The 20,276-nt window shown below is 42.4% G+C and overlaps 1 long non-coding RNA gene across 2 annotated transcripts in view; it reads right to left on the reverse strand.

The window, feature by feature from the left end:
- LOC136383993 (uncharacterized) overlaps window positions 1-20,276 on the reverse strand; it is a 76,376-nt gene that overhangs the window by 29,742 nt on the left and 26,358 nt on the right. Inside the window, exon 3 of one of the 2 annotated variants that reach the window (XR_010747509.1) lies at window positions 15,473-15,588. This is a non-coding gene — a long non-coding RNA (uncharacterized lncRNA). Of the gene's footprint in view, window positions 1-15,467; window positions 15,589-20,276 lie in introns of both variants that reach the window. The other variant, XR_010747508.1, reaches the window with a different exon arrangement.

Consider the following 20,276-nt stretch of genomic DNA (forward strand, 5'->3'; position numbering starts at 1 on the left):
GCAAAAGCAAACGAACTATTAATTGATCGAATGCTATCCATGTACTGTTTGCTATTTGGATGCTGATTAGTCAATAATTTATTCAAGAGTGGTGGATAATTCTCAATTAGTGGAACTACAATGTTTCCGTACTTGCAACATTGAGAAAATCCTTTCTTGCCACGGTCAAATCGATTAGTTTCTAACTTGAAGTTTAAGGACTGACAGTGTTCACATTTAATATTCATGTCACCAGAGGAATGCTCAAAAATTAGTTTATCCGTTTGAAACTGTTTTAATCCTTTTTGCGTTTCGGTCAGCATTACTCTGTCGTTTTTTTGCATTTCTCTCCTGCCTTTGTTCAAGGGACTCATTTTGTCGAGACAGGCTTTTTTGTCTTGCATCTGAGGCAAGCCTTGTTTCTCTATGCTCATCAGTCTCATTTTGCCGAGAAAGACACATTTGCTCTGCGACTGAAGCAAGCCTTGTCTTTCTCTGCTCAGTGGTTTCTTTTTGTCGAGAAAGCCGTTTTTGTGCAGCTTTAGCTCCTTTTCTCTCCTCTTCAGTGCTGTATTTTCTAGGAGGCACTCTTAAAATAAATTATGTTAAGACGTAGGTTTTATGTAAAACAGATGATTGCCAATGCAAACAAATGTTCACCTTCCCCCGACACGCTCAATTTGCGTTCAGCCTTAAATTGTTTCAAAAGCAGATGATTGCCAATGCAAACAAATGTTCACCTTCCCCCTGACCCGCTCAATTTGCATTCAGCCGTGGCAACTTCACCCCATTGGCTAGTACAGTTATGCAAGCAACCAATAAGCTATAGGCGACAAACAGACACTTAAGCCGCATATAATAAAGATATAAATAAATGTTTATGCAAATGTATTTAAATATGTTTATTTATAAATCAATTAACTAACACTACAGTCCACACTTCCTGTGCAGATTAGGGGTCACCAAGTAGGAGGGCAAGCCTTAGGGCACTGGCCTCTGGGAGAGCATGCCTGTCCTTCCCCATCCAATCGTCCAATCGCAGCCAGAACAGGGCACCATGAATAGGGACTAAGGCTGGTACCTAATAGTTTGTGAGAACTGCCCATACCTGAAAGGGTGGACTTTAACTAGGTTTGAATTCCACCACTTCAGTATATACATAAACATTTTGAGTATTTCAGAACATCATCATCCTTCTTATTCTGCCTTCCTTTGCCTTTACCACCATTAGCTCTTAAATCCTTTTCTCCTTTCCTACATCCAATGGATGACCCCAAAGGCATAAGGTAGTTGTCAGAGCTGGGAGGTGTCAGGACTAACAGAAACAAACCATTTTAGTTCCTAAATGTCACCTCAAACCTTAAATTAAAAAAAAAAAATTCTCTTGAGAAATTCAAAACATTTTGCACAGACTCCCCGCTGGGCTGCTTGTCATGCACAGTGTCTGAGCCCTCTAGTGGTGGGGGGACTGGGGGCTAGTGACACCTGTACTGAGCAGGAAGTACCTCCACCTGGGGGCAAGTAGCGGAGAAGCAGAGGGTGGAGTGGACACTGCTGACCATCCTGTATACTATGGACATGGACTTTAGGTGACTGGTTTTATCTGTACTCATTTCTCTATGACCTTGTAACCAATGGCTTAGAGTCTAAGAGAGCTAGCAAAGATTAAGTACCCACAGAAGAGAGCAAGGCCAACCTTGGCCTCATTAGCACAGTGAGCTATTCTCCAGACTCTAGCCTAACACTAGAACAGGAGTGGCAAACAAGTTTTAAATTTTATTACCCACACACAGTGATCAATACTGACTGCTAGAGCAGGGTCAGCTTTCTATAAAGGATCAGGCAGGTATTTTAGGCTTTTGGACTAGGTGGTCTCTTTGGCAGTTACTCAGCTCTGCCCTTAAACTACAGAAGCAGCTATGGACAATGTGTAAACAAGTAACTGTGGCTGTGTCCCAATAAAACTTCAAAAAACAGGTGGTGGGCTGGGTAAGGCCCTCAGGACATAGTTTCTTCCCCCACTCCTACCTCCCCCCACGCCCCTAGAGAGCACACACTGTAATGAAGGGTGAGGATGCCTCCAGGCTCAGCAGGAGTGCTGTAATCAATCAGCTCTGTCTGCACAGGTGCTGAACGCAGAACAACAGGTTCTGAGTCAGTGGTCTACAAGTGAGCTGTGCCTACCCCAGATATGTACATGATCCACTGAGATACATGGAAAAAATCAGAATTCCTATTTATTTTTATCTTACCTGCTTTCATTTTAGACCACTGATCATGTCTACCCATCACAGATCCATGGACCTGCAGTGAGTCAGTTCTTCTATATAACGTGCTATCAGAAGTCAGGCTTACAAACCTCTGAAGAGGATGTCACAGCAGACATGTCCTGGAATGGCAATATCTGCCTGTTACCTCTCTCTGCAGGTCTAGTCTGGTGCCTTTTTAATTCCACAAAGGTACTGCATCAGTTACCAACAGCCACAGCTACATACACTGCTAATAGGTAAAGAATGAAGAAGAAAGAAAATGCATGGAATACAATGGATTCAAATTCTTCTAGGGCACAGAGGTCCTGTGAATCCCTATACAGTGTGGGGAGACTTTGCTGAGGGAGGCAGAGTTTGAGTGATGAATCCTTAGCACAAATCTCTAAGAGTGCCAGCCAGAGCACATGGTCTACCTGCATTCACCTCTACTCATGGTGGTGAAGGGAAAAAGGGACAGAAAGCACTTCTTTCCCCATCCTGACTGCTCTCCCAGGAGCAGGATCTGGAAGAGGCAGTGTGAGCTGTCAACATCAACCCACACAGAGTGAGTGATGAAGTAACACTCTCTTGAGACAAGAGCCACTAGTTATCATTTGGTTTCCCAGTATCCATTTCCCTTTCTCCTGGTAACAACTTCGCATTTTCCCCAGGAGAAATAAGTCCTGCCCATGGAGGGAAGTCTCTGGAATTACCAAACAAAACACCCTGTCATCTACTGGCTAAAAAGATGGTCATATGACTGAAGCTCGCCAGTGTGCTCTCCCTCTCCTTCCCTGTGATGGTCAATTTTATGTGTCAATTTGACTGGGACATGAGATATCCACATATTTGGTCAATCATTATTCTGAGTGTTTCTGAAAGGGTATTTTTGGATGGGATTAACATTTTCATCAATGGAGTAAAGCAGAGTTCTCTCCATATGTGGATGGGTCTCTGTAATATCGGTGGTTGAGACCAGGCAGGTTCACACTAGATTCGGGCAGACAGTAGAGGAACTGTGGAGCCAGAAAGCGTTAGACCATTCTCATTTAATAGAGTCTTGCAACCGTGAATGAGCAAACAGGCAGGGGAAACCACTTCCCAAAGCAACAGGTGAACAAATAGCTAAACAGCCCCTCACAGTAGCAGGCAGGCAATCCATACTTCATCCCGATATGACAAAGTGCCAGGAAATTGAAAAACTGTTAGCATAAGTAAATGCCATCTCTTGTATTTTGTATACTTTCTGTAACCCCACTTGGAAAACTTTTATGTTTCTGTGCAAATTTGCAAACTAAGCTAGAGACCACAAGATGTACTGTTAGCAAAAGGTGTGAAAAGGCTTGCAAAGTAGAGATGAACTAACATGAAAAATAACTGCTAGTTTCTGCTTCTGTGAAATGGCTTTTTGCATCAGGTGTAGCTTTGGCTTATAAAAACCCAAGACTCTTGTCTCTCAGGTCTGCTGATTTGGGATTTGTTTTGCCCCAGCAGCCTGCTTTGAATAAACTCCTCTCAAATTCTGAAACTCTGGTGTCTCCTTGGGACTCAATGGTCACTTTATAACATTTGGAGGCCCCAGCAAGATACCTGGTACTCCATGTCACTGGGTTGAGACACCCGGGCTGGTTAGCCTCTCTGAGAGGTTGACCAACCCCTGGATCTCTAGGAGAGGCGCCCCTGAGATATCCCAGGGCTCCAGTTATCCTGTGGGTCTTGGACAACATTTCAGCAGACACCCCTGGTTCCCAGATTTAGCAATTAAACCGAAGAGCACAAGTTGTGAGTAAAGTAAGTCTTTTGCTTTGCTGAATCTTGGTTTTGGGCCCCAAGTTAGGACTAGACAAGGACTGTTGCGACTGAGGATCGGACGTGATCAGACTCATGCAACAGGCTCTCCAAGGCCAAGACGTTGGCAGAGAGTTTTGGTCAGGCATTCTCTGATAGAGTGACGAATTCTCGTTAGTGCCAGGCACTTTCTGATAGAGTGGAAAGTTCTGGTCAGGAAAGGGACTTTGAGTTTGACCTTTTCCCTTCCATTAGTCTGTCTGAAACCCCTGAGTGATTAGTGTGTAAATAGGGATCTCTGGTGCCTGCACCTGAGTTTCCAGTTTGTGGCTCCACGGTAAATAACTATGGAGTCTGAATGGGTTCCAACCTGTGGTTCTGTGGCGATCTTCATATGGCTTATAGTGGTACCAGACACTCTCTGATCCAAGTTGGGGCTTTATATCAACCCACCAATGCTAAGAGGTGCCTAAGCTCCTGCGAGGGAAGTGGTCAGGTGGACACCTGAGAGGCTCCTCATGGGGCACCCCCTTCTCTTGTCCATTGAACTGTGTCTAAAAGTCAAATGTAAATATAAATATTAAATTATTTGTTCTGTAGGTTCTCTTTGTTCGTCAGAGAAATCTCTCATGACATCTCTTAGTTTGGGCCACTCTCCTCGGACCCTCTAGACCTCTTTTCTTAGATCTAAGACCTCTGGTTTCAGGCATTCTGTCTGACTTTCCCCCAGAGGAAACTGTTTTTCTGTTAGCCCCTACCTCCCTTCTTATATAATAATTGATACCTCTAAAATTAAACAACCCTTATTCCTAGTACTTGTCCTTGTCATTTTGACTGTTAGAATTTTGTAGGACAGTACCCTAGAACTTAAGAATGGGAGGGGGACAGGTACTCAGAGGACTCCCTTAGGTTGCCTCTTAAGGCATTTCAGAGAAGCCTTTAGAGACAAGGGCAGGTATAGAATTAAGTAGTCAAGAGGGAAACTACAGACTTTGTCCTTTAGTCCTCAAGGGACTGACCAAGGGGGGAAACTTCAAACTTTTTATAAATTAGAATATCCCACATTTAGGGTAGGGTAGCCAAAACAGGGCTCATTATATCCTAGAAATATCAGAGCTATATAAGATAACTAAGCCCCAGGGCCACCCATACCAGTTCCCCTACATAGAACAGTAGAGGGCCCTAGTAGAAAATCCCCTCCCTAAAGAAAGGCTGTGCAATCAGGGACTATCATCATATTTTACTAGCAACAGCCCCCAAATCAAGAAAGAGGGCCCCTATCTTACAAACTATTAAGGAGGATAAGGCAGACTAGGAAGCAAAAAAAAAAGAAAGCTTTTTCTTGTTTATGTCCTTTCTCCTCTAGTAAATTGTATAATTAGAAGACTTTCCAAGGATAGAAATTTCCCTACTATTAGTAATAGCTCAGAAAATTTACAATAATAGAGACAGTTTAGAGGAAAAACAAACTAAGGTAGTTATAACTGTTAGAACACCAAAAAAGGGTACATTAAAAACTCTCTGTGAATTAAAGTAGCTAACTTTTAGAGCAAACTAGCCAAGTCAAAAATTGCTAGGCCCAGAGAAAGCACAGGCAATTTAGAATATTATCACTAGGCATCTACCCGCAGGCAGGTAGCACAGCCAGGCTGCAACCAAGCACGAGTAATGGCAGCAGAAGAAATAAAAGTGGCAGCCAGGTAATGCCACCTCCATAGTATTTAGGGCCCATAGGACCACACTGTGCCTACTTATGCTCCAAGGAGCGGTGCCGAGTGGTGGCTCCTCCTGCAGCTCCTGGTACCTGCTCCTCCCCTCGGGCACCAGGAATCCCAGGCACCCCGATCAATTCCCCTATATTAGCCAGTAGTACACTCTAATAAAGAACCCTTATTCTTAGTCCAAGGGATGCACCAGGTAATTAGGACAAAAGGTTTAATAGTGCAATAAGCCAGGGGCATTTACAGCCCCTCCTACCTCCTCTGCTTTGGCTCCTGAGAATCACAGCTTCATACCTAGAGCCAAACCCAAGGGGAAGACTTAAGGAATAGTGCCCCTTCTAAACCCATTTCTGCCCCGAGGGAAGCACCACCTGCTGATGCATTGCTGTAGGGGAGGCAACCTTTCATAGTTTATGTACCCTTTTCCTCAAGCGACCTATAGAATTAGAAGACTTAGAATCCCCCTTTCTTAGAGAATCCTCAAGCCCTAACAGGACTGTTAGAATCTGTGCTGTACACATCACCCCACTTGGGACAATTCCCAGCAGCTGCTAGTTACCTTGTTCACTGCCAGAGAGAGGGAAAGAATCAAAACTAAGGTGAGAAAAGCTGCTATGTTAGGAATAAACAGGTCTGAGGAGGACAACCAAGACCACCTCAAGAAGGTGTTTTTGGTTGCCCAGCCTAAGTAGGATCCTAACACCACAGCAGGATAGAAAGCTTTGAACACTTTTCACCAGTTTCTGTTAGCTGGGATCAGGGAACTACTGAGGAACTCACAAATTTGTCTAAGGTGTCAGAAGTTATTCAGGGTCCTCAGGAGACTCCCACCGCTTTCAAAAAGAGACTACAGGAAGCTTACAGGGTCTACACACCTCTAGACCCAGAGGCAACAGAAAATTCTAAGGCAATCACCTTAGCCTTTGTATCACAGTCAACTCCAAACATTAGAAAGAAAATGTACTACAAAAATTAGACTTCCTCAGAATAAGTCTTTAAAGGTTTAGAAACATCAATGGCTAGAGAAATAAAGCTAAATGTTTCAGAAGAGACATTGCTCCTCCCTCACTCACATCACACTGTTTGGCCCCTAAGATGGCTGGTTAGCCAAAGACGGGTAAGATTCTTAAAGGCAGGAACAACCTAAGACAGGCACAGTTAAACAGGGTCCATCAGGAGAAGACTTAAAAACTAACAAAGGTGAGGCTCAACTCCTCACCCCAACAATGCAGAAGTCTGCTTCCCTGAGATAGTGGCCTTCACCCACTGTCCAGGGCACCAAAAGAAGGGGGGAACTCCCTAGAAGCTCAAGAAAACAGAGCAGCTGATGCTACTACAGTGGGGCCTTTAGAAGTTTTAGTAACTTAAAATTTGCCAGCAGGAAAGGGATGACTAAGAATAAGGAGGGGTAATTAGGAATACTAGGTAACAGACATTTTTACCTAAAGCCCTAGACAGAGCAATTAAGTTAGCTACATCAAGTTACTTATCTAGGCCAAATTAAGATAATAAAATTATTTAAGAAAAACTATTTTTCAGGCTTAGAATCTATTATAAAACAGTATAGTGTCCAAATATTTAGTCTGTATCCAAGTAAATACTAAGCAAGGTAGAGAAATTATAAAAAGAAATAAGGAAAGAGGAACTTTCCCAGGTAAACATTTAGAAATAAATTTTATTAAATTAAAGCCACCAGCGCAGGGATATAAGTACCTATTAGTTTTTGTTGACACCTTTCCAAGATAGGTAGGAGCTTTTCCTTCCGGAAATGAGACCACAGTAACAGTTGTTAATAAATTGCTGTATGAGATTATTCCTAGATTTAGCTTGCCCATCAATATTAGGTCTAATAATGGCCCTGAATTTGTGTCCAAGATCTCACAGCTAGTAGGAAAGGCACTCAAAATTAATTAGAAATTACATTATACATACAGGCCTCAGAGTTCAGAACAGGTCAAAAAATAAACCAAACTCTGAAAGAAGTCCTAACCAAATTCATTGTGAAAACTGGACAAACTTACTCCCCCTAGTTCTGTTAAAAGCTAAATGCACCCCCTACTAGGCAGGATTCACCCTGTATAAAATTGTATTAGGCAGGGCAACACCCCTTCTCCCTAAGTTCCCTTGGAGAGCCCCTCGGAGACGGTACAAACGAATCCCACCAACTCCTATAAGTTGACCCTAAGAAGGACAATATGCCCTGCTCCAGCCACAAACCAGAAGCCAGCTGGTCTACGTATGACAGAAGCCTGAGGAACCTCATGCCATGGGACTCCTTATAATTGAACTTTAGGGAGGGAGGGGAACACTAGGGTTAGGGGAAGGCCCAAGCAAGTTACCTTAAAGTTTAGTATATATGCTGCTACAAGTCATATGGGGGGGGGGGTGTAAGTCCCTTCACCAGAAGAAAAGCTACAATGTAAATAAAAATATATATATACTCATAGCTACCCCTATAGAGTAACCTGTAAATGTTGTCAGGTGTCCAATAAGCTACTTAGGAAAAGGACACCTCCAAAAAGAAGTATATTTTGAAGGAGAATTACTTGTTACTAGCTTAGTTGTCACTAGAGGTTAAGGTTTTTAAGAAAAATAAAGAGTTCTAATTAATTAGAAAGAATTGTATAGTTTTAATAATAAAAGGTATAAGGTATAGAAATACTTTTTTAAAAAAATAAATAATTTATTATAAAAGCTAGTTATTTCTGAATAATTATTTAAGGTTCATAAAAAGTTAAAAGGTTTATATAAGTTACAGAAAGTTTGTGCAAATTGTAAAAAGTAAAAGGTTTGTACAAAGAAAAAAAGTTTATAAAAGAATAAGCCTCTTTTGTATATTCTAGTATGTATTATGCCTCAAGTTTGTTTACATAGAGGAAATATTTTTGCAAAATAGAAAGGAACTAACCCTGCTGTTCCTAAAACAGGGAGGGCTTTGCATAGCCCTTGAGGAGGCCTGCTGCTTCTATGTCAACAGCATAGGAGTAATTCAAGAAAGCTCATGCCTAGGCCAAAAACTTAGGCAAAAATTAGAGAAAATCCAATTAATAATTCTCCAAAATACTTACACTCCCCTCCCTATAGAGAAAAATTAATCAAGGATTTGATTAAAACTTAAATAAAACCAGTGGAGAATGTGACAAAGTGCCAGAAAATTGAAAAACTGTTAGCATAAGTAAATGCCATTTCTTGTATTTTGTATGCTTTCTGTAACCCCCACTTGGAAAATTTTTATGTTTCTGTGCAAACTTGCCAACTAAGCTAGAGACCACAAGATGTGCTGTTAGCAAAAGGCTTGCAAAGTAGAGATGAACTAACATAATAAGTAGCCACTAGTTTCTGCTTCTGTGAAATGGCTTTTTGCACCAAATGTAGCTTTCACTTATAAAAACCCAAGACTCTTGTCTCTCAGGTCTGCTGATTTGGGATTTGTTTTGCCCCAGCAGCCTGCTTTGAATAAACTCCTCTCAAATTCTGAAATTCTGGTGTCTCCTTGGGACTCGCTGGTCACTATTACACTGAGAGAAAGCAGCCATAGCCTTACATAGGCTACACACAATCACACACTAATTATGCAGAGAACAAGTGAGCAAGCCTAACACAGCTGTTTTCTCTACAGTCTCCTCTTAACTAGGACAGAAAAGAACAAAAAGACTCTCCCCTGAGTATGAGAATTCTGCAGCCAACTGACTTTGATCTTCATCAGTAACACCAGCCCTTCCTACCTGCCTGCCCTTGAACTGGAACATATGTTCTCCCCAGCTCTCGAACTCCAACCTGTCACCCACCCTGCAGACTGGGCTTGTCTGCCTCCATAGGCATGTGAGCCAATTCCTTACAATGCATCAGTATCTCTCTATCTCTCTAGATAGGTAATACATAGGTAGGCAGACAGTTGGATAGATGATAGATTACATAGATCAGTGGTTGGCAAACTGGCTCATGAGCCACATGCGGCTCTTTGGCCCCTTGAGTGTGGCTCTTCCACAAAATACCACGTGTGGGCGCTACCTCGATAAGGAATGTACTTACCTATATAGTTTAAGTTTAAAAAAATTGGCTCTCAAAAGAAATTTCAGCCATTGTACTGTTGATATTTGGCTCTGTTGACTAATGAGTTTGCCGACCACTGAGATAGATAGATAAATGATGATAGATAGATAGATAGATAGATAGATCTTTTTTTTTTTTTTTTTTTTTTTTTTTTTTTTTTTTAAAGAAAGGCAGACTGCCACATGCAGTGCCTCACTTGGATGTGTCTGGAGTCTTGGACGCTTGACTACCCTACGTTCTCCTACAAATGGAGCTTGAGACTTGTTTGGAGGTTCTAGCAGGGGAGCGCAGCTACTCGTATACCCTTGACCGAAGAACGGTCCTCTCCTCTAGCGGGGAAGGTCGTCCTCTTCGACCGAGCACGCAGCTTCGGGAGGGACGCACATGGAGCGGTGAGGGAGGAAGGGGACACCCGCCTAGCCAGCCAGATCAGCCGAATCAACCCTGGCGATCAATGGGGTGACAGATGTCGCAGCCAGATCGCCCTCACATCCTAGATAGATAGATCTTATTGGTTCTGTTTTTTTCTGGAAAGCTTTGATCTGGACTTTGATGTGGGAGTATAGACACTCAAAAATATAAAAACAGTTGAGAGCATTCACTCCAACAGTGATGTCCTGATGAAACTGTCAAGGACTTACTTCCTGCTACCTAAACCCCTCCAGAGATGTTCTCAGTCTTCATAATAGTAGCTTCTAGTCTACAGTTGCTGAATGCCATATTTAAGGTACTGTTCTATTGGGGAAACAGTAGTGAACAAGCTAACCCTGCTCTCATGGAACTTAATTTTTAAAAAGTCCTTTTTTTCTTAAGTACATTAACTCATAAAAGAGTTGATTTCTGTTGCTTGCCACCAAAGAGTCCTGGCTTATACTAACATCTTTCCTTCAGAGCTCTGCCCATTCTCTGGGTCATCTTGGATAAACCAGATGTCGGTCTCCCAAAAGTCAGAGAAAATGACCCTGTGTAATTCTTGAAAACCACTTCTTAGGATTACCCCAAGTAAAACAAGAGGGCCCTCCAGTAGACCTGTCTAGTGCAGTCACCCAAGAGAATGAATGAATGGCTCAGCAGGACCACCTGATTGGAACAGCTTCTCCACTCGCCCTCCAAAACCATCTTTCTCCTCTCCTGCTTAAGACCTGAGAAGATACAATGAGCATTGCATTGTTTGCACCTCATTATGACTTGTTTCAAGTTTAATCTTCATTACCAGAAGCCCTTTTAATGCCCTTCCCCAAGGCCCACAGGATTTATTCTAGGATTAGGAGATAAAACGAAAGAAGCTGATGAAATGGCCAGACAGGGCTTCTCCTCAGTAGCACCAGACGGTATTTAACACAACTGAAACTCTATCTTGCCAGCAAGTAAGCGTGCTGTTTGCTCACTGTGGGGTTTCAATGACTACCCACAGTTTACTTTAGCACTCCTGGCAAACTTTGGAGCCAGCTTGCATAATGCAGTGGCTAAAGAACATGATTCCAGTTCAACAGAGCATATTTGCAGTTAAAAATAGAACTCGGTCACATAATCAACTCATATATCAATTGTGAGGCTGGGGTAGGGATAAAATTAAATAATAGTCACTGGGGGTTCCTGAACACCTGCCCCAGTCACTCAGAGCCTGTACTCTTCAGAACTGCCAGCACACTAAAGCCAGGCCTGCCCTGAAATCAAATGGCAAAAATAAACAACCTAACTGACCCAGTTAAACCAAGAAACATGAGTGTACCTTTAGGCAGACAGCAATTCTGGTGGCCTCTCCAGGCAAGGCCTCCTTGGGGGTTTAGCTCTGTATTCTAAAAGAATTAGCTGTTGTAGACCCAGTGGCAGACACTGTGGGTTTACAGCTAGACTGAAAGCTGAGACTGAGTTAGGTCTGAATTCCACTCCCACTGATAAGAGTTTCACTGCACATACACGTGTTATGCTCTGTACAGAATGCATCGAGATCCCTGGCTCCTTTTTAACAGATGTGAGACCTTGTGACCCACTGTTCAGGCTTGCAAAGAGCTAAGAATTACAAAAGAATGATCTGAGTTTCCATACCAGAAAACATATTAAAACAGTTGTGGGAGACTGCAAGCTGGCAAAACCCACGCAGTTTAAGGCTTAAACTAAAAGTGAAGTTCTTTCCCCACACCTCCATATTAGCTATGAAGCTGAGTCTTTGTACTCATCCCATCTTGCTTAAGTTGCTAGAGGCAACTTACATGCCCTTCCTCTCACCCTTTGTTTGTTCTGATGTTGGTTGATTTCAGTTATGCAGGGTAGAGGGTTTTCTGCACTTGAGAGATTTCTTGGGTTGCCTTAGAAATGTGACATTGTGTCAGAGACTTCCTTATTTGCATATGGCTCTGCACTGTATAATAAAGCAGACTGGGGCTTTGCTTTGCTCTTGCAAGCTATATGTGTTGCAGAGAGACCTCTTGATCCCTCCGTTTTCTCTCTGAATTTATTGCTTCATTCCACACTGTTCTCACTCAGGACCTGGACAATTACTAGCCGCACTGGTCTGCAGCAGGTGGCACCCAAATAGGGACCTGGATATGAGAACACTAATATAGTATAGTTGAGAGTAATAAATTATGGGACAATTAGGGTCAAAAGTAAGGGACCTTTTTCTTTTTGTACAAATGTTTTTATTTGAGAGGGAGCCATTACCTAGGGGGTGTCAGAGGGAGCTAGAAAAGGAGGAATGTGTATGTGAGAGGAAGAAGGGGGGTGAACTAGATGCCTCCGAGTCTGCAGATGACTTGAGGGATGGAGGTGTCGCGACTGTGGCCGCCTTAACCTTGGCACCTCCGCCACCCTCTGTTCCTTCTTATGCTTATCAGGTTGCTCCCAGGGTCTTTGATTCAGACCCTTGGAGATCCCTGCTCCAACAAGCTTTAGATCAGGCTCAAGATATAGGGGATTATATCCAAATATGCGCTGATCTTGGGCCTTCATACATGCAAGGTCTGGCTATTGCCGCAGTGCTCCGGGATATTTTGATAAATGGAAGAACAAACAAAAGGGAGGCCAGGGAAGTACTTCTGCCAGTGGATCTTGTTTCCAATGCGGGGGTTTAGGACATTTTGCTAGAAATTGCCCTACTCTTTCCGGATATCAGTCTCAGCCTCCCAATCAAGGGAAGCCAACTCCTAAAGCTCCTAGCCTCTACCCACGCTGCAGGAAACGGAAATACTGGGCAAATGAATGTAAATCTAAGTATAGTGCTGAAGGGCAGGTGATTCAGGAAACGGACAACGGGGCCCTCCCCAGCCCCATCAAACATTAGGGGCAATGTCAGTGTTTCCTCAGCAAATTCTGATTCCAGCAGGCCAAACATCACCCAGTTATCCCGAGCAACAGCAGGGCAGCTGCTCCTAGTTCTCTCTGGCTGCTTAGTCTGTCACTCTGCTAAAATTGAGGTAGGGGAGAAATCTCACTATAGTCAACCTGAACCGCCAGTTACAGCAACTATGGAATTTGAGAATAGATAGGAGACTCAGATACTATTTAAGTTACAGCTTTTCCTGTTATTTTTTCATTTTCTTTCATGTTTTAGCTATAATCCTCTGAACTGTCATTTTGTTTCTTTCCTATTCTTTGCCTGGAATTTAGGCAGGAAACCCCTGGTGGATCTGACTACAAAATTCCCCATGCAGCTGCCAAGAGGAAATTTTCTCAGGAAGATTTTGTTTAGTTCCATCCTCCTGTGTTTCTGTCAGAAAATGCCCTGATTGAGATCAGGCAGGCAGGCATCTTTCTAGTTTGGTTGTGCTCTGAAATCCCTGGTTTCTCTCTGGTTTGTCTGATCCTAGTTTCTGTTTAGTATATTTTTGTCTGATGTTGTCCAAAACGTGTCTGCTTATAAGGCGTGAATTAAGTTCTTGCATGCAAAAATCGGAAATGCTGGCTCTTATATTGAAAAAATAAAATATAATAGTTTCATCCCTACTCTTTTTTTTTTAAATTGGTACATGTAAGGAGTACTCATTTAAATTTAAATAGAATTTAGGTCATAAAGACTTGCTAATTCAGTTTGTGTTTTGTGAAGTACGTTTAGTGTTTGTCTTCAGAGTTGAGAGCCAAATAGCAACTCAGGTATTAGGGTTAATCAGATTTATGTGTTATATTTGTGTTTCTGTACTGTAATTGTCTTCTTTGTGTGTAAAACTATACTCATGTCTGTGAAACAAAGGAATTGAGCCAAATTAAGCAAAGCTCTGATAAGTCATTTCAAGAATTTGTGTCAAGCTGCTTCAGGCAGTTGGAAGAATAGTTTGAGAATACTTATTCTGCTTGTCAGGCCACATCCTGCACAAAGGGCCCCAAGGAAATCGGGAATTTGGCTCCTCTGATGCCTGAAATAGAGTTAACAATATAAGGGCATAAATCAGAGGACTCTCGGATGCATGCAGGAGCTGATGTATCTGTTATTGCTGAGCAACATTGGCTTTCTTCTTGGCTCACTCATGAAGCAGTCAGAGCTGCGAGGCTTAGGGCAAAGTAAATTTCCCTAACAAAGCTCTAAGTTTGTTTGTTTTTTACAATGGGAAGATAAAGAAGGTCATACTGAACTTTTTCAGCCTTATTTGTTCCCTGGATTGCCTGTTAATTTGTGGGGTAGAGATGTTTTGAAAAATATGGGAGCATTACTTGTCAGTCCTAATAAGTTAGTCAGTGACAATGCTCCTGCATATGTAGGAAAAGCACTTACTACATTTTGTTAGACTTTTAGAATTTACCTGAGGACAGATATTCTTTACAATCCTCAGGGTCAAGGCATTTTAGAGCATGCCCATCAAATGTTTAAAGGTCAATTAAAAATAAAAAAGGGGAGTCATACCCTCGAACTCCTGCAAATCTTCCTTGTCCTGCTCTTTTTACTTTAAAAAAATTTTTAATACTTATATACAGGGCCATTCAGTAGCCAAAAGACTCTGGAATTCAACAAGGAAAGCCTTCCCTTAAGTACAATGGAAAGACCCACTCACAGGAATCTGGCAAGGGCCAGACCCTGTTCTTTTGTGGGGCCGAGAATATGTGTGTGTTTTCTCTAGGTCTACTAAGGCTCCTTGGTGGGTTCCTGAACACCATGAGCCAGGAGGAGAGCACTCCTCCTGCAAATTCTGCTGTCCTTCTGTCATCTTCCAATCAGCCCCCAATATACGGGAAAAGCTTAAATAGGCAGAGGAGGGCCCTCAAACCCCTCAATGAGATCTCCTGAGCATGGCTTTTAAGGTCTGTAATGACCAAGAGGAACAGAAGGCAGACAAAGCCCAAAGAAATCAGGCAAAATACCAGCTCTTAGCAGATGCCCTTAAAGGTTCCAACACCCCAAAGGGGCCTCATAAGACTCCATCAGGGCCCTGCTTCAAATGTGAAAAGGAAGGTCACTGGGCTAAAGCCTGTCTGGCTCTTTGGCCCCCACCAGGGCCATGCTCTCACTGTGGTAAAAAGGGACACTGGATGGCAGACTGCCCCCTCACTCCTCCAAGGGAGGGTTCAGTCGCTTCCAGCCCTAACCCAGCCACCTCTGACCTAACCTTGCCCAGCCTGCTGCGACTTGCCACTAAAGACTGAAGGTGCCCAGGGCCATTGGTCCCATCTCACTTCACCATCCCAGGGTAACCATCCAAGTAGCAAGTAAGCCTATCTCATTTCTTATAGACATGGGGACACTTACCTTACCTTGCCTGAATATTCAGGTCCTGCTCATTCCTCCAAGATCTCTGTTGTGGGTGTTAATGTTCTTATTTAACTCCTTGCTTACCATGGATCCACTGCCTTGTCTAATACAGTGGTACCTTGAGATACAAACAGACAAACAAACAACTTTTTTTAAAGATATGAGCTGCGACTCGGTCCATATTTTTGTTTGAGATCTGAATGAAATTTCAAGATACAAGTCGTAATTAAGTTTTTGTAGTTTCATTTTAAGTAAAAAAAGTGCAATTTTAGTTTTGTTTAAAGTAAAGAAAATGCAGTTTTAGTTTACATTTAGTGTTAAGAAAGTGCAGTTTTAGTTTACGTGTCTACAGTGCCTGCATCCCTCCCTCCCTCCTCCTCTGCCATTCACCTCCGTTAGCCACACTCGTCTGTCTCCAAGGTAAGAATACAGTCTAAATAACACTTTTTTCTTTTATTTCATATATTTTGTTATGCATTGGTAAAGTATACATGTATGTTTCTTAGTTAAAAACATGTCTTTTTTTCATAATTTAGGATGGCTTGGGGATGTTTCACAGGGCTGGAATGGATTAAATCTATTTCAGTTATTTTAAATGGGAGAAATTTGTTTGATATACAAGTTGACTGACTTACGAGCTCGGTTACAGAATGAATTAAATTTGTATCTCAAGGTACCATTGTACATGGTGTCTCCTTTCCACACTCTTTTCTCTGCCTGCCTTAAGGCCCCATGCCTATTTTAGGCCGGGACCTAACCTCCAAATTCAGAGCCTCTCTCTCTTTTCACCTCCCATCCTTGAAGTCAGCCCTGTTGCTACTCTTGGCCAGCCAGATTTGCCCACTTCTGTTACAAATTTACCTCTACCACCCAGCATAGTGAATCCCAAGGTTCTCCTTACCACCCTATACTGCAAAACTCCAGGACAAGGCCCCGTTTTCATCTCTCCAGGTTACAAGAAAACAAAAACTCCATCTCCACACATACCTAACAGATGGCCCTTCCAGTCTACCTAAATTATCACCATAAATCCAGAATTGACATTAAGCTTGAGAAAAAGGCTTAATGTGCTGGAAGCAGTGGTCATTAGGACTTAGACGCTAGCTGTGGAGTGTAGAAATGTGACAACCGTTCCAGTGCTGTGCGGACTTTTCGTGAGTGTTACTCCTACTCTTTGTGACAATTCTCAATGGGACTGAAGTGGGGCTGGGTTGCATCTGCAGGGAATGTAGAATGGTGATAATGTCAACATGGACTTAGTGAACATATTAAGGACATTCAACACAGCAAAGACTCTATTATAGATCTTGCTGTATTGCCTAAGAATTTGCCTAATGATTGGAAAGGCTTTAATCCCTTCAATGTATTAAGACACTTGTTTGGATATCTGTTAGCACTGGCTATATTAACTTTGTGTTTATTCTGTATTTTTCCAGTCTGCCTCTGAATTGGAATCTGGCAAATCAGATGAGTACAAATCTCAGCACACAAACTAAAATAAAAAAATAAAAAAGGGGGATGTGTAGGAGACTGCAAGCTGGCAAAGGCTTTGCAGTTTAAGGCTTAAACTAAATGCTAAGTTCTTTCCCCACACCTCCATATTGGCTATGAAGCTGAGTCTTTGTACTCATCCCATCCCCCGACCTCACTTGCTTAAGTTGCTAGAGGCAATTTACATGCCCTTCCTCTCACCCTTTGTTCTAATGTTGGTTGATTTCAGTTATGTAGGGTAGAGGGTTTTCTGCACTTGGGAAACTTCTTGGGTTGCCTTAGAAATGTGACATTGTGTCAGAGACTTCCTTATTTGCATATGGCTCTGCACTATATAATAAAGCAGACTAGGGGCTTGGCTTTGCTCTTGCAAGTTATATTCATTGCAAAGAGACCTCCCGATCCCATCCATTTTCTCTCTTAGTTTATTTCTTCGTTCCGCACCATCCTCACTCTGGACAATTACTAGCTGCACTGGACCATGGCAAACAGTTGCATAGATCTAATTGGAAAGGTTGCCCCAGATAAAGAATAGAAATATCATGCCTGCATACATATACAGCTAAGCCATCAGAACTACTGATTCTGTGATATACTACCAGAAGAATGGATGTGAAAGAACATAAAGGAGCTGCCTCCTACCTCTGCCCAGCCTTCACCAGCCCTCTGCCCAGGCAGATTGCTTCTCCTCTCTATGCCTCTCTTCTCTTTAAAATCCACCTGCAATGCCTGTTTTCTTTCCAAGCTCACCAAAATGATGGCAAGTTTAATTGGACACTTATGTCAGTTCTTTGTTTCTGGTTTTGAAATCCTAGAATAAAAACCTCTGTGCTTCACAATCACCTGAAGAGCTTATAAAAACTACAATACCTGGGCCATACCTCCAGAGATTCTTGCATAGTGGATCCTAGTCAGGGGTAATGAAAAAACACTCAGGTGACTGTCCTGGCCAGTTGGCTCAGTAGATAGAGCATCAGCCTGGCATGTGGACGCCCCGAGTTTGATCTTCAGTCAGGAAACACATGAGAAGCAACCATCTGCTTCTCTTCCCCTCCCTCTCCCCCTTCTCTCCCTCTTCCTTTCCTATAGCCAGTGGCTTGGCTGGTTCCAGCATTGGCCTCAGGCACTAAGGATAGCTCGGTTGATTCAAACATCAACCCCAGATGGGAGTTACTGGTGGATCTGTCAGGGCACATGTGGGAGTTTGTCTATCTTCCCTCCTCTCACTTCAAAACAACCAACCAAACAAAAAAACTAACAGAAAGCGCCCAGGTGATTCTAATGTGCAACCAGGACTGACACTATGGAAGGCTTCCCTAGGATAGGGTGGCAGATGAAAGACATACATTCTCCCACCACCTCACCCAAATCTTCAAAGTCTTTCCTTTCATTGGGTTGAACAAATTGTTTTGTTCCCAGACTGTCTCTCACCAACTTCTCCTTCCCCAACCCCTCTGCCAGCATCAGTCAGCATTGATATGAGCTAAATATTTCAGAAAGATGGGTGGGGACTTTTTATTGTTTTTAATTGAAAAACCCTAAGTAGCTCTTAACTGTATTATAGGCTTTACCTCAACAAAGTTTATCTTTCAGGATTTACTCAGTATTGGAACATTTGTAACCAACCAGTCTGTGTTGCCTTCCCACAAAGCTGGTGACATTGCACCCTTCGCTGTGCCATCGATTGCTACTAGAAAGGGATGTTTTGGTGTCAATCACCCCATCCTCCTATAAGATATGAATGATTCAGAGTAGAGCAGGGGTCAGGAAACTTTCTGGCTCTGAAAGAGCCATGAACGCCACATATTTTAAAATGTAATTCCATGACAGCCATACAATGACCCATGTACGTTACTCATTATCCAATAAAAATTTGGTGTTGTCCTGAAGGACAGCTGTGATTGGCTCCAGCCACCCGCAACCATGAACATGAGCGGTAGGAAATGAATGGGTTGTAATACATGAGAATGTTTTACATTTTTAACGTTATTTATTATTATTATTATTAAAGATTTGTCTGTGAGCCAGATGCAGCCATCAAAAGAGCCACATCTGGCTCGCGAACCATAGGTTCCCAACCCCTGGAGTACAGGATCTGTAGAAGTCCCTTAGTGAGGGACTTAATGCTTGAGTATGTGCTGGTCAGCCCCACTTTTCCCTATCCACCACACTAAGCTCCATGCCCCTCCTGACTAACGTGTTGTTGTTTTGCACCGTGGGTCAGTTGTGTCTCCCATTGGAATAAGTTCTGGAGGTCCCACTGTTCATCCTATATCTTCCCAAGAATGTAGTTCAGTTTTTGCTTTTGAGAGCACCCTGTGTGTTTCTGCTGGAAACCTTGAAGAGAAACCTAAGGACACAGCAAGGTCATGGAGTGGCTAAGAGCTAGGGAATGAAACATGCCTGAATTTGAGTCCTGTTTCCATCACTTACTAGCTATGCACCCTGGGATAACATACCTTAACCTCTCTGAGCCTCAGTTTAATCAACTTGTAAATGAAGTTTAGATATAAAGTCAGTATCATGGGATTGGCATGATGATTAAATGAGATGCCCCTGCATCATGGCACTATGCCAAGTGTCAGCCACTATCACCACTGTTACTATTAACAGAGTGAGAGTGTGGGGAGCATAGTAGACGAGTGGCATCTCCTCAGAATCAGTATGAATTGTGAAGGAACAGAACTTGGAGCAAGAAAGCCTGAGCTTAGATACATTCTCTTTCTCTATGATTTTAGACCAGTTATATAACCTCTTGAAGTTTTCGTTTTCCCAGCTGCAAACTTGTGACAATAATGCCTACCTGATGTTGTAATTGAAAGGACTAAATGCAATAATACATATAAATATGTTTTGCAAACAACAGAAAACCGAATAATGTTAGGAATTATTATTCATACCCAAGTCTCAACATTTTCTGAGTCTGGTCCTGACTATTGATAAGAAGAATAAATGGATTCTTTAAGATTAGAAATGGAAGGAAAAGAGGTTCAATTCTCATGCCTTTCATCCAGCAGCTCAACAAAGTTCAGGCCAAAGGTGAGTCCCACAGAGAGTGAGGATTCTAATTAAAAGGGAAGACCACACTGGGCTAACTGCACTCCTGAATGACCCCTTCCTTCGATTCAGCAACTGCCTACTAAAACTTAACGTTATCTCACATTGTCTCAGAAGATATCTTAACATTAGTTAAAGTTGTGCTTTTTTATAAAAGATGACCATCATAAAAGATGGCCTAATATAAAAGGCCCCCCCAAAAAAATACAGGGTAGAAAATTTTAGAGTGTGTGTTTCCTCTCTTAAGCAGATGTTTTT

This window comes from Saccopteryx leptura, chromosome 12, assembly GCF_036850995.1.
Source record: "Saccopteryx leptura isolate mSacLep1 chromosome 12, mSacLep1_pri_phased_curated, whole genome shotgun sequence".
NCBI lineage: Eukaryota > Metazoa > Chordata > Mammalia > Chiroptera > Emballonuridae > Saccopteryx > Saccopteryx leptura.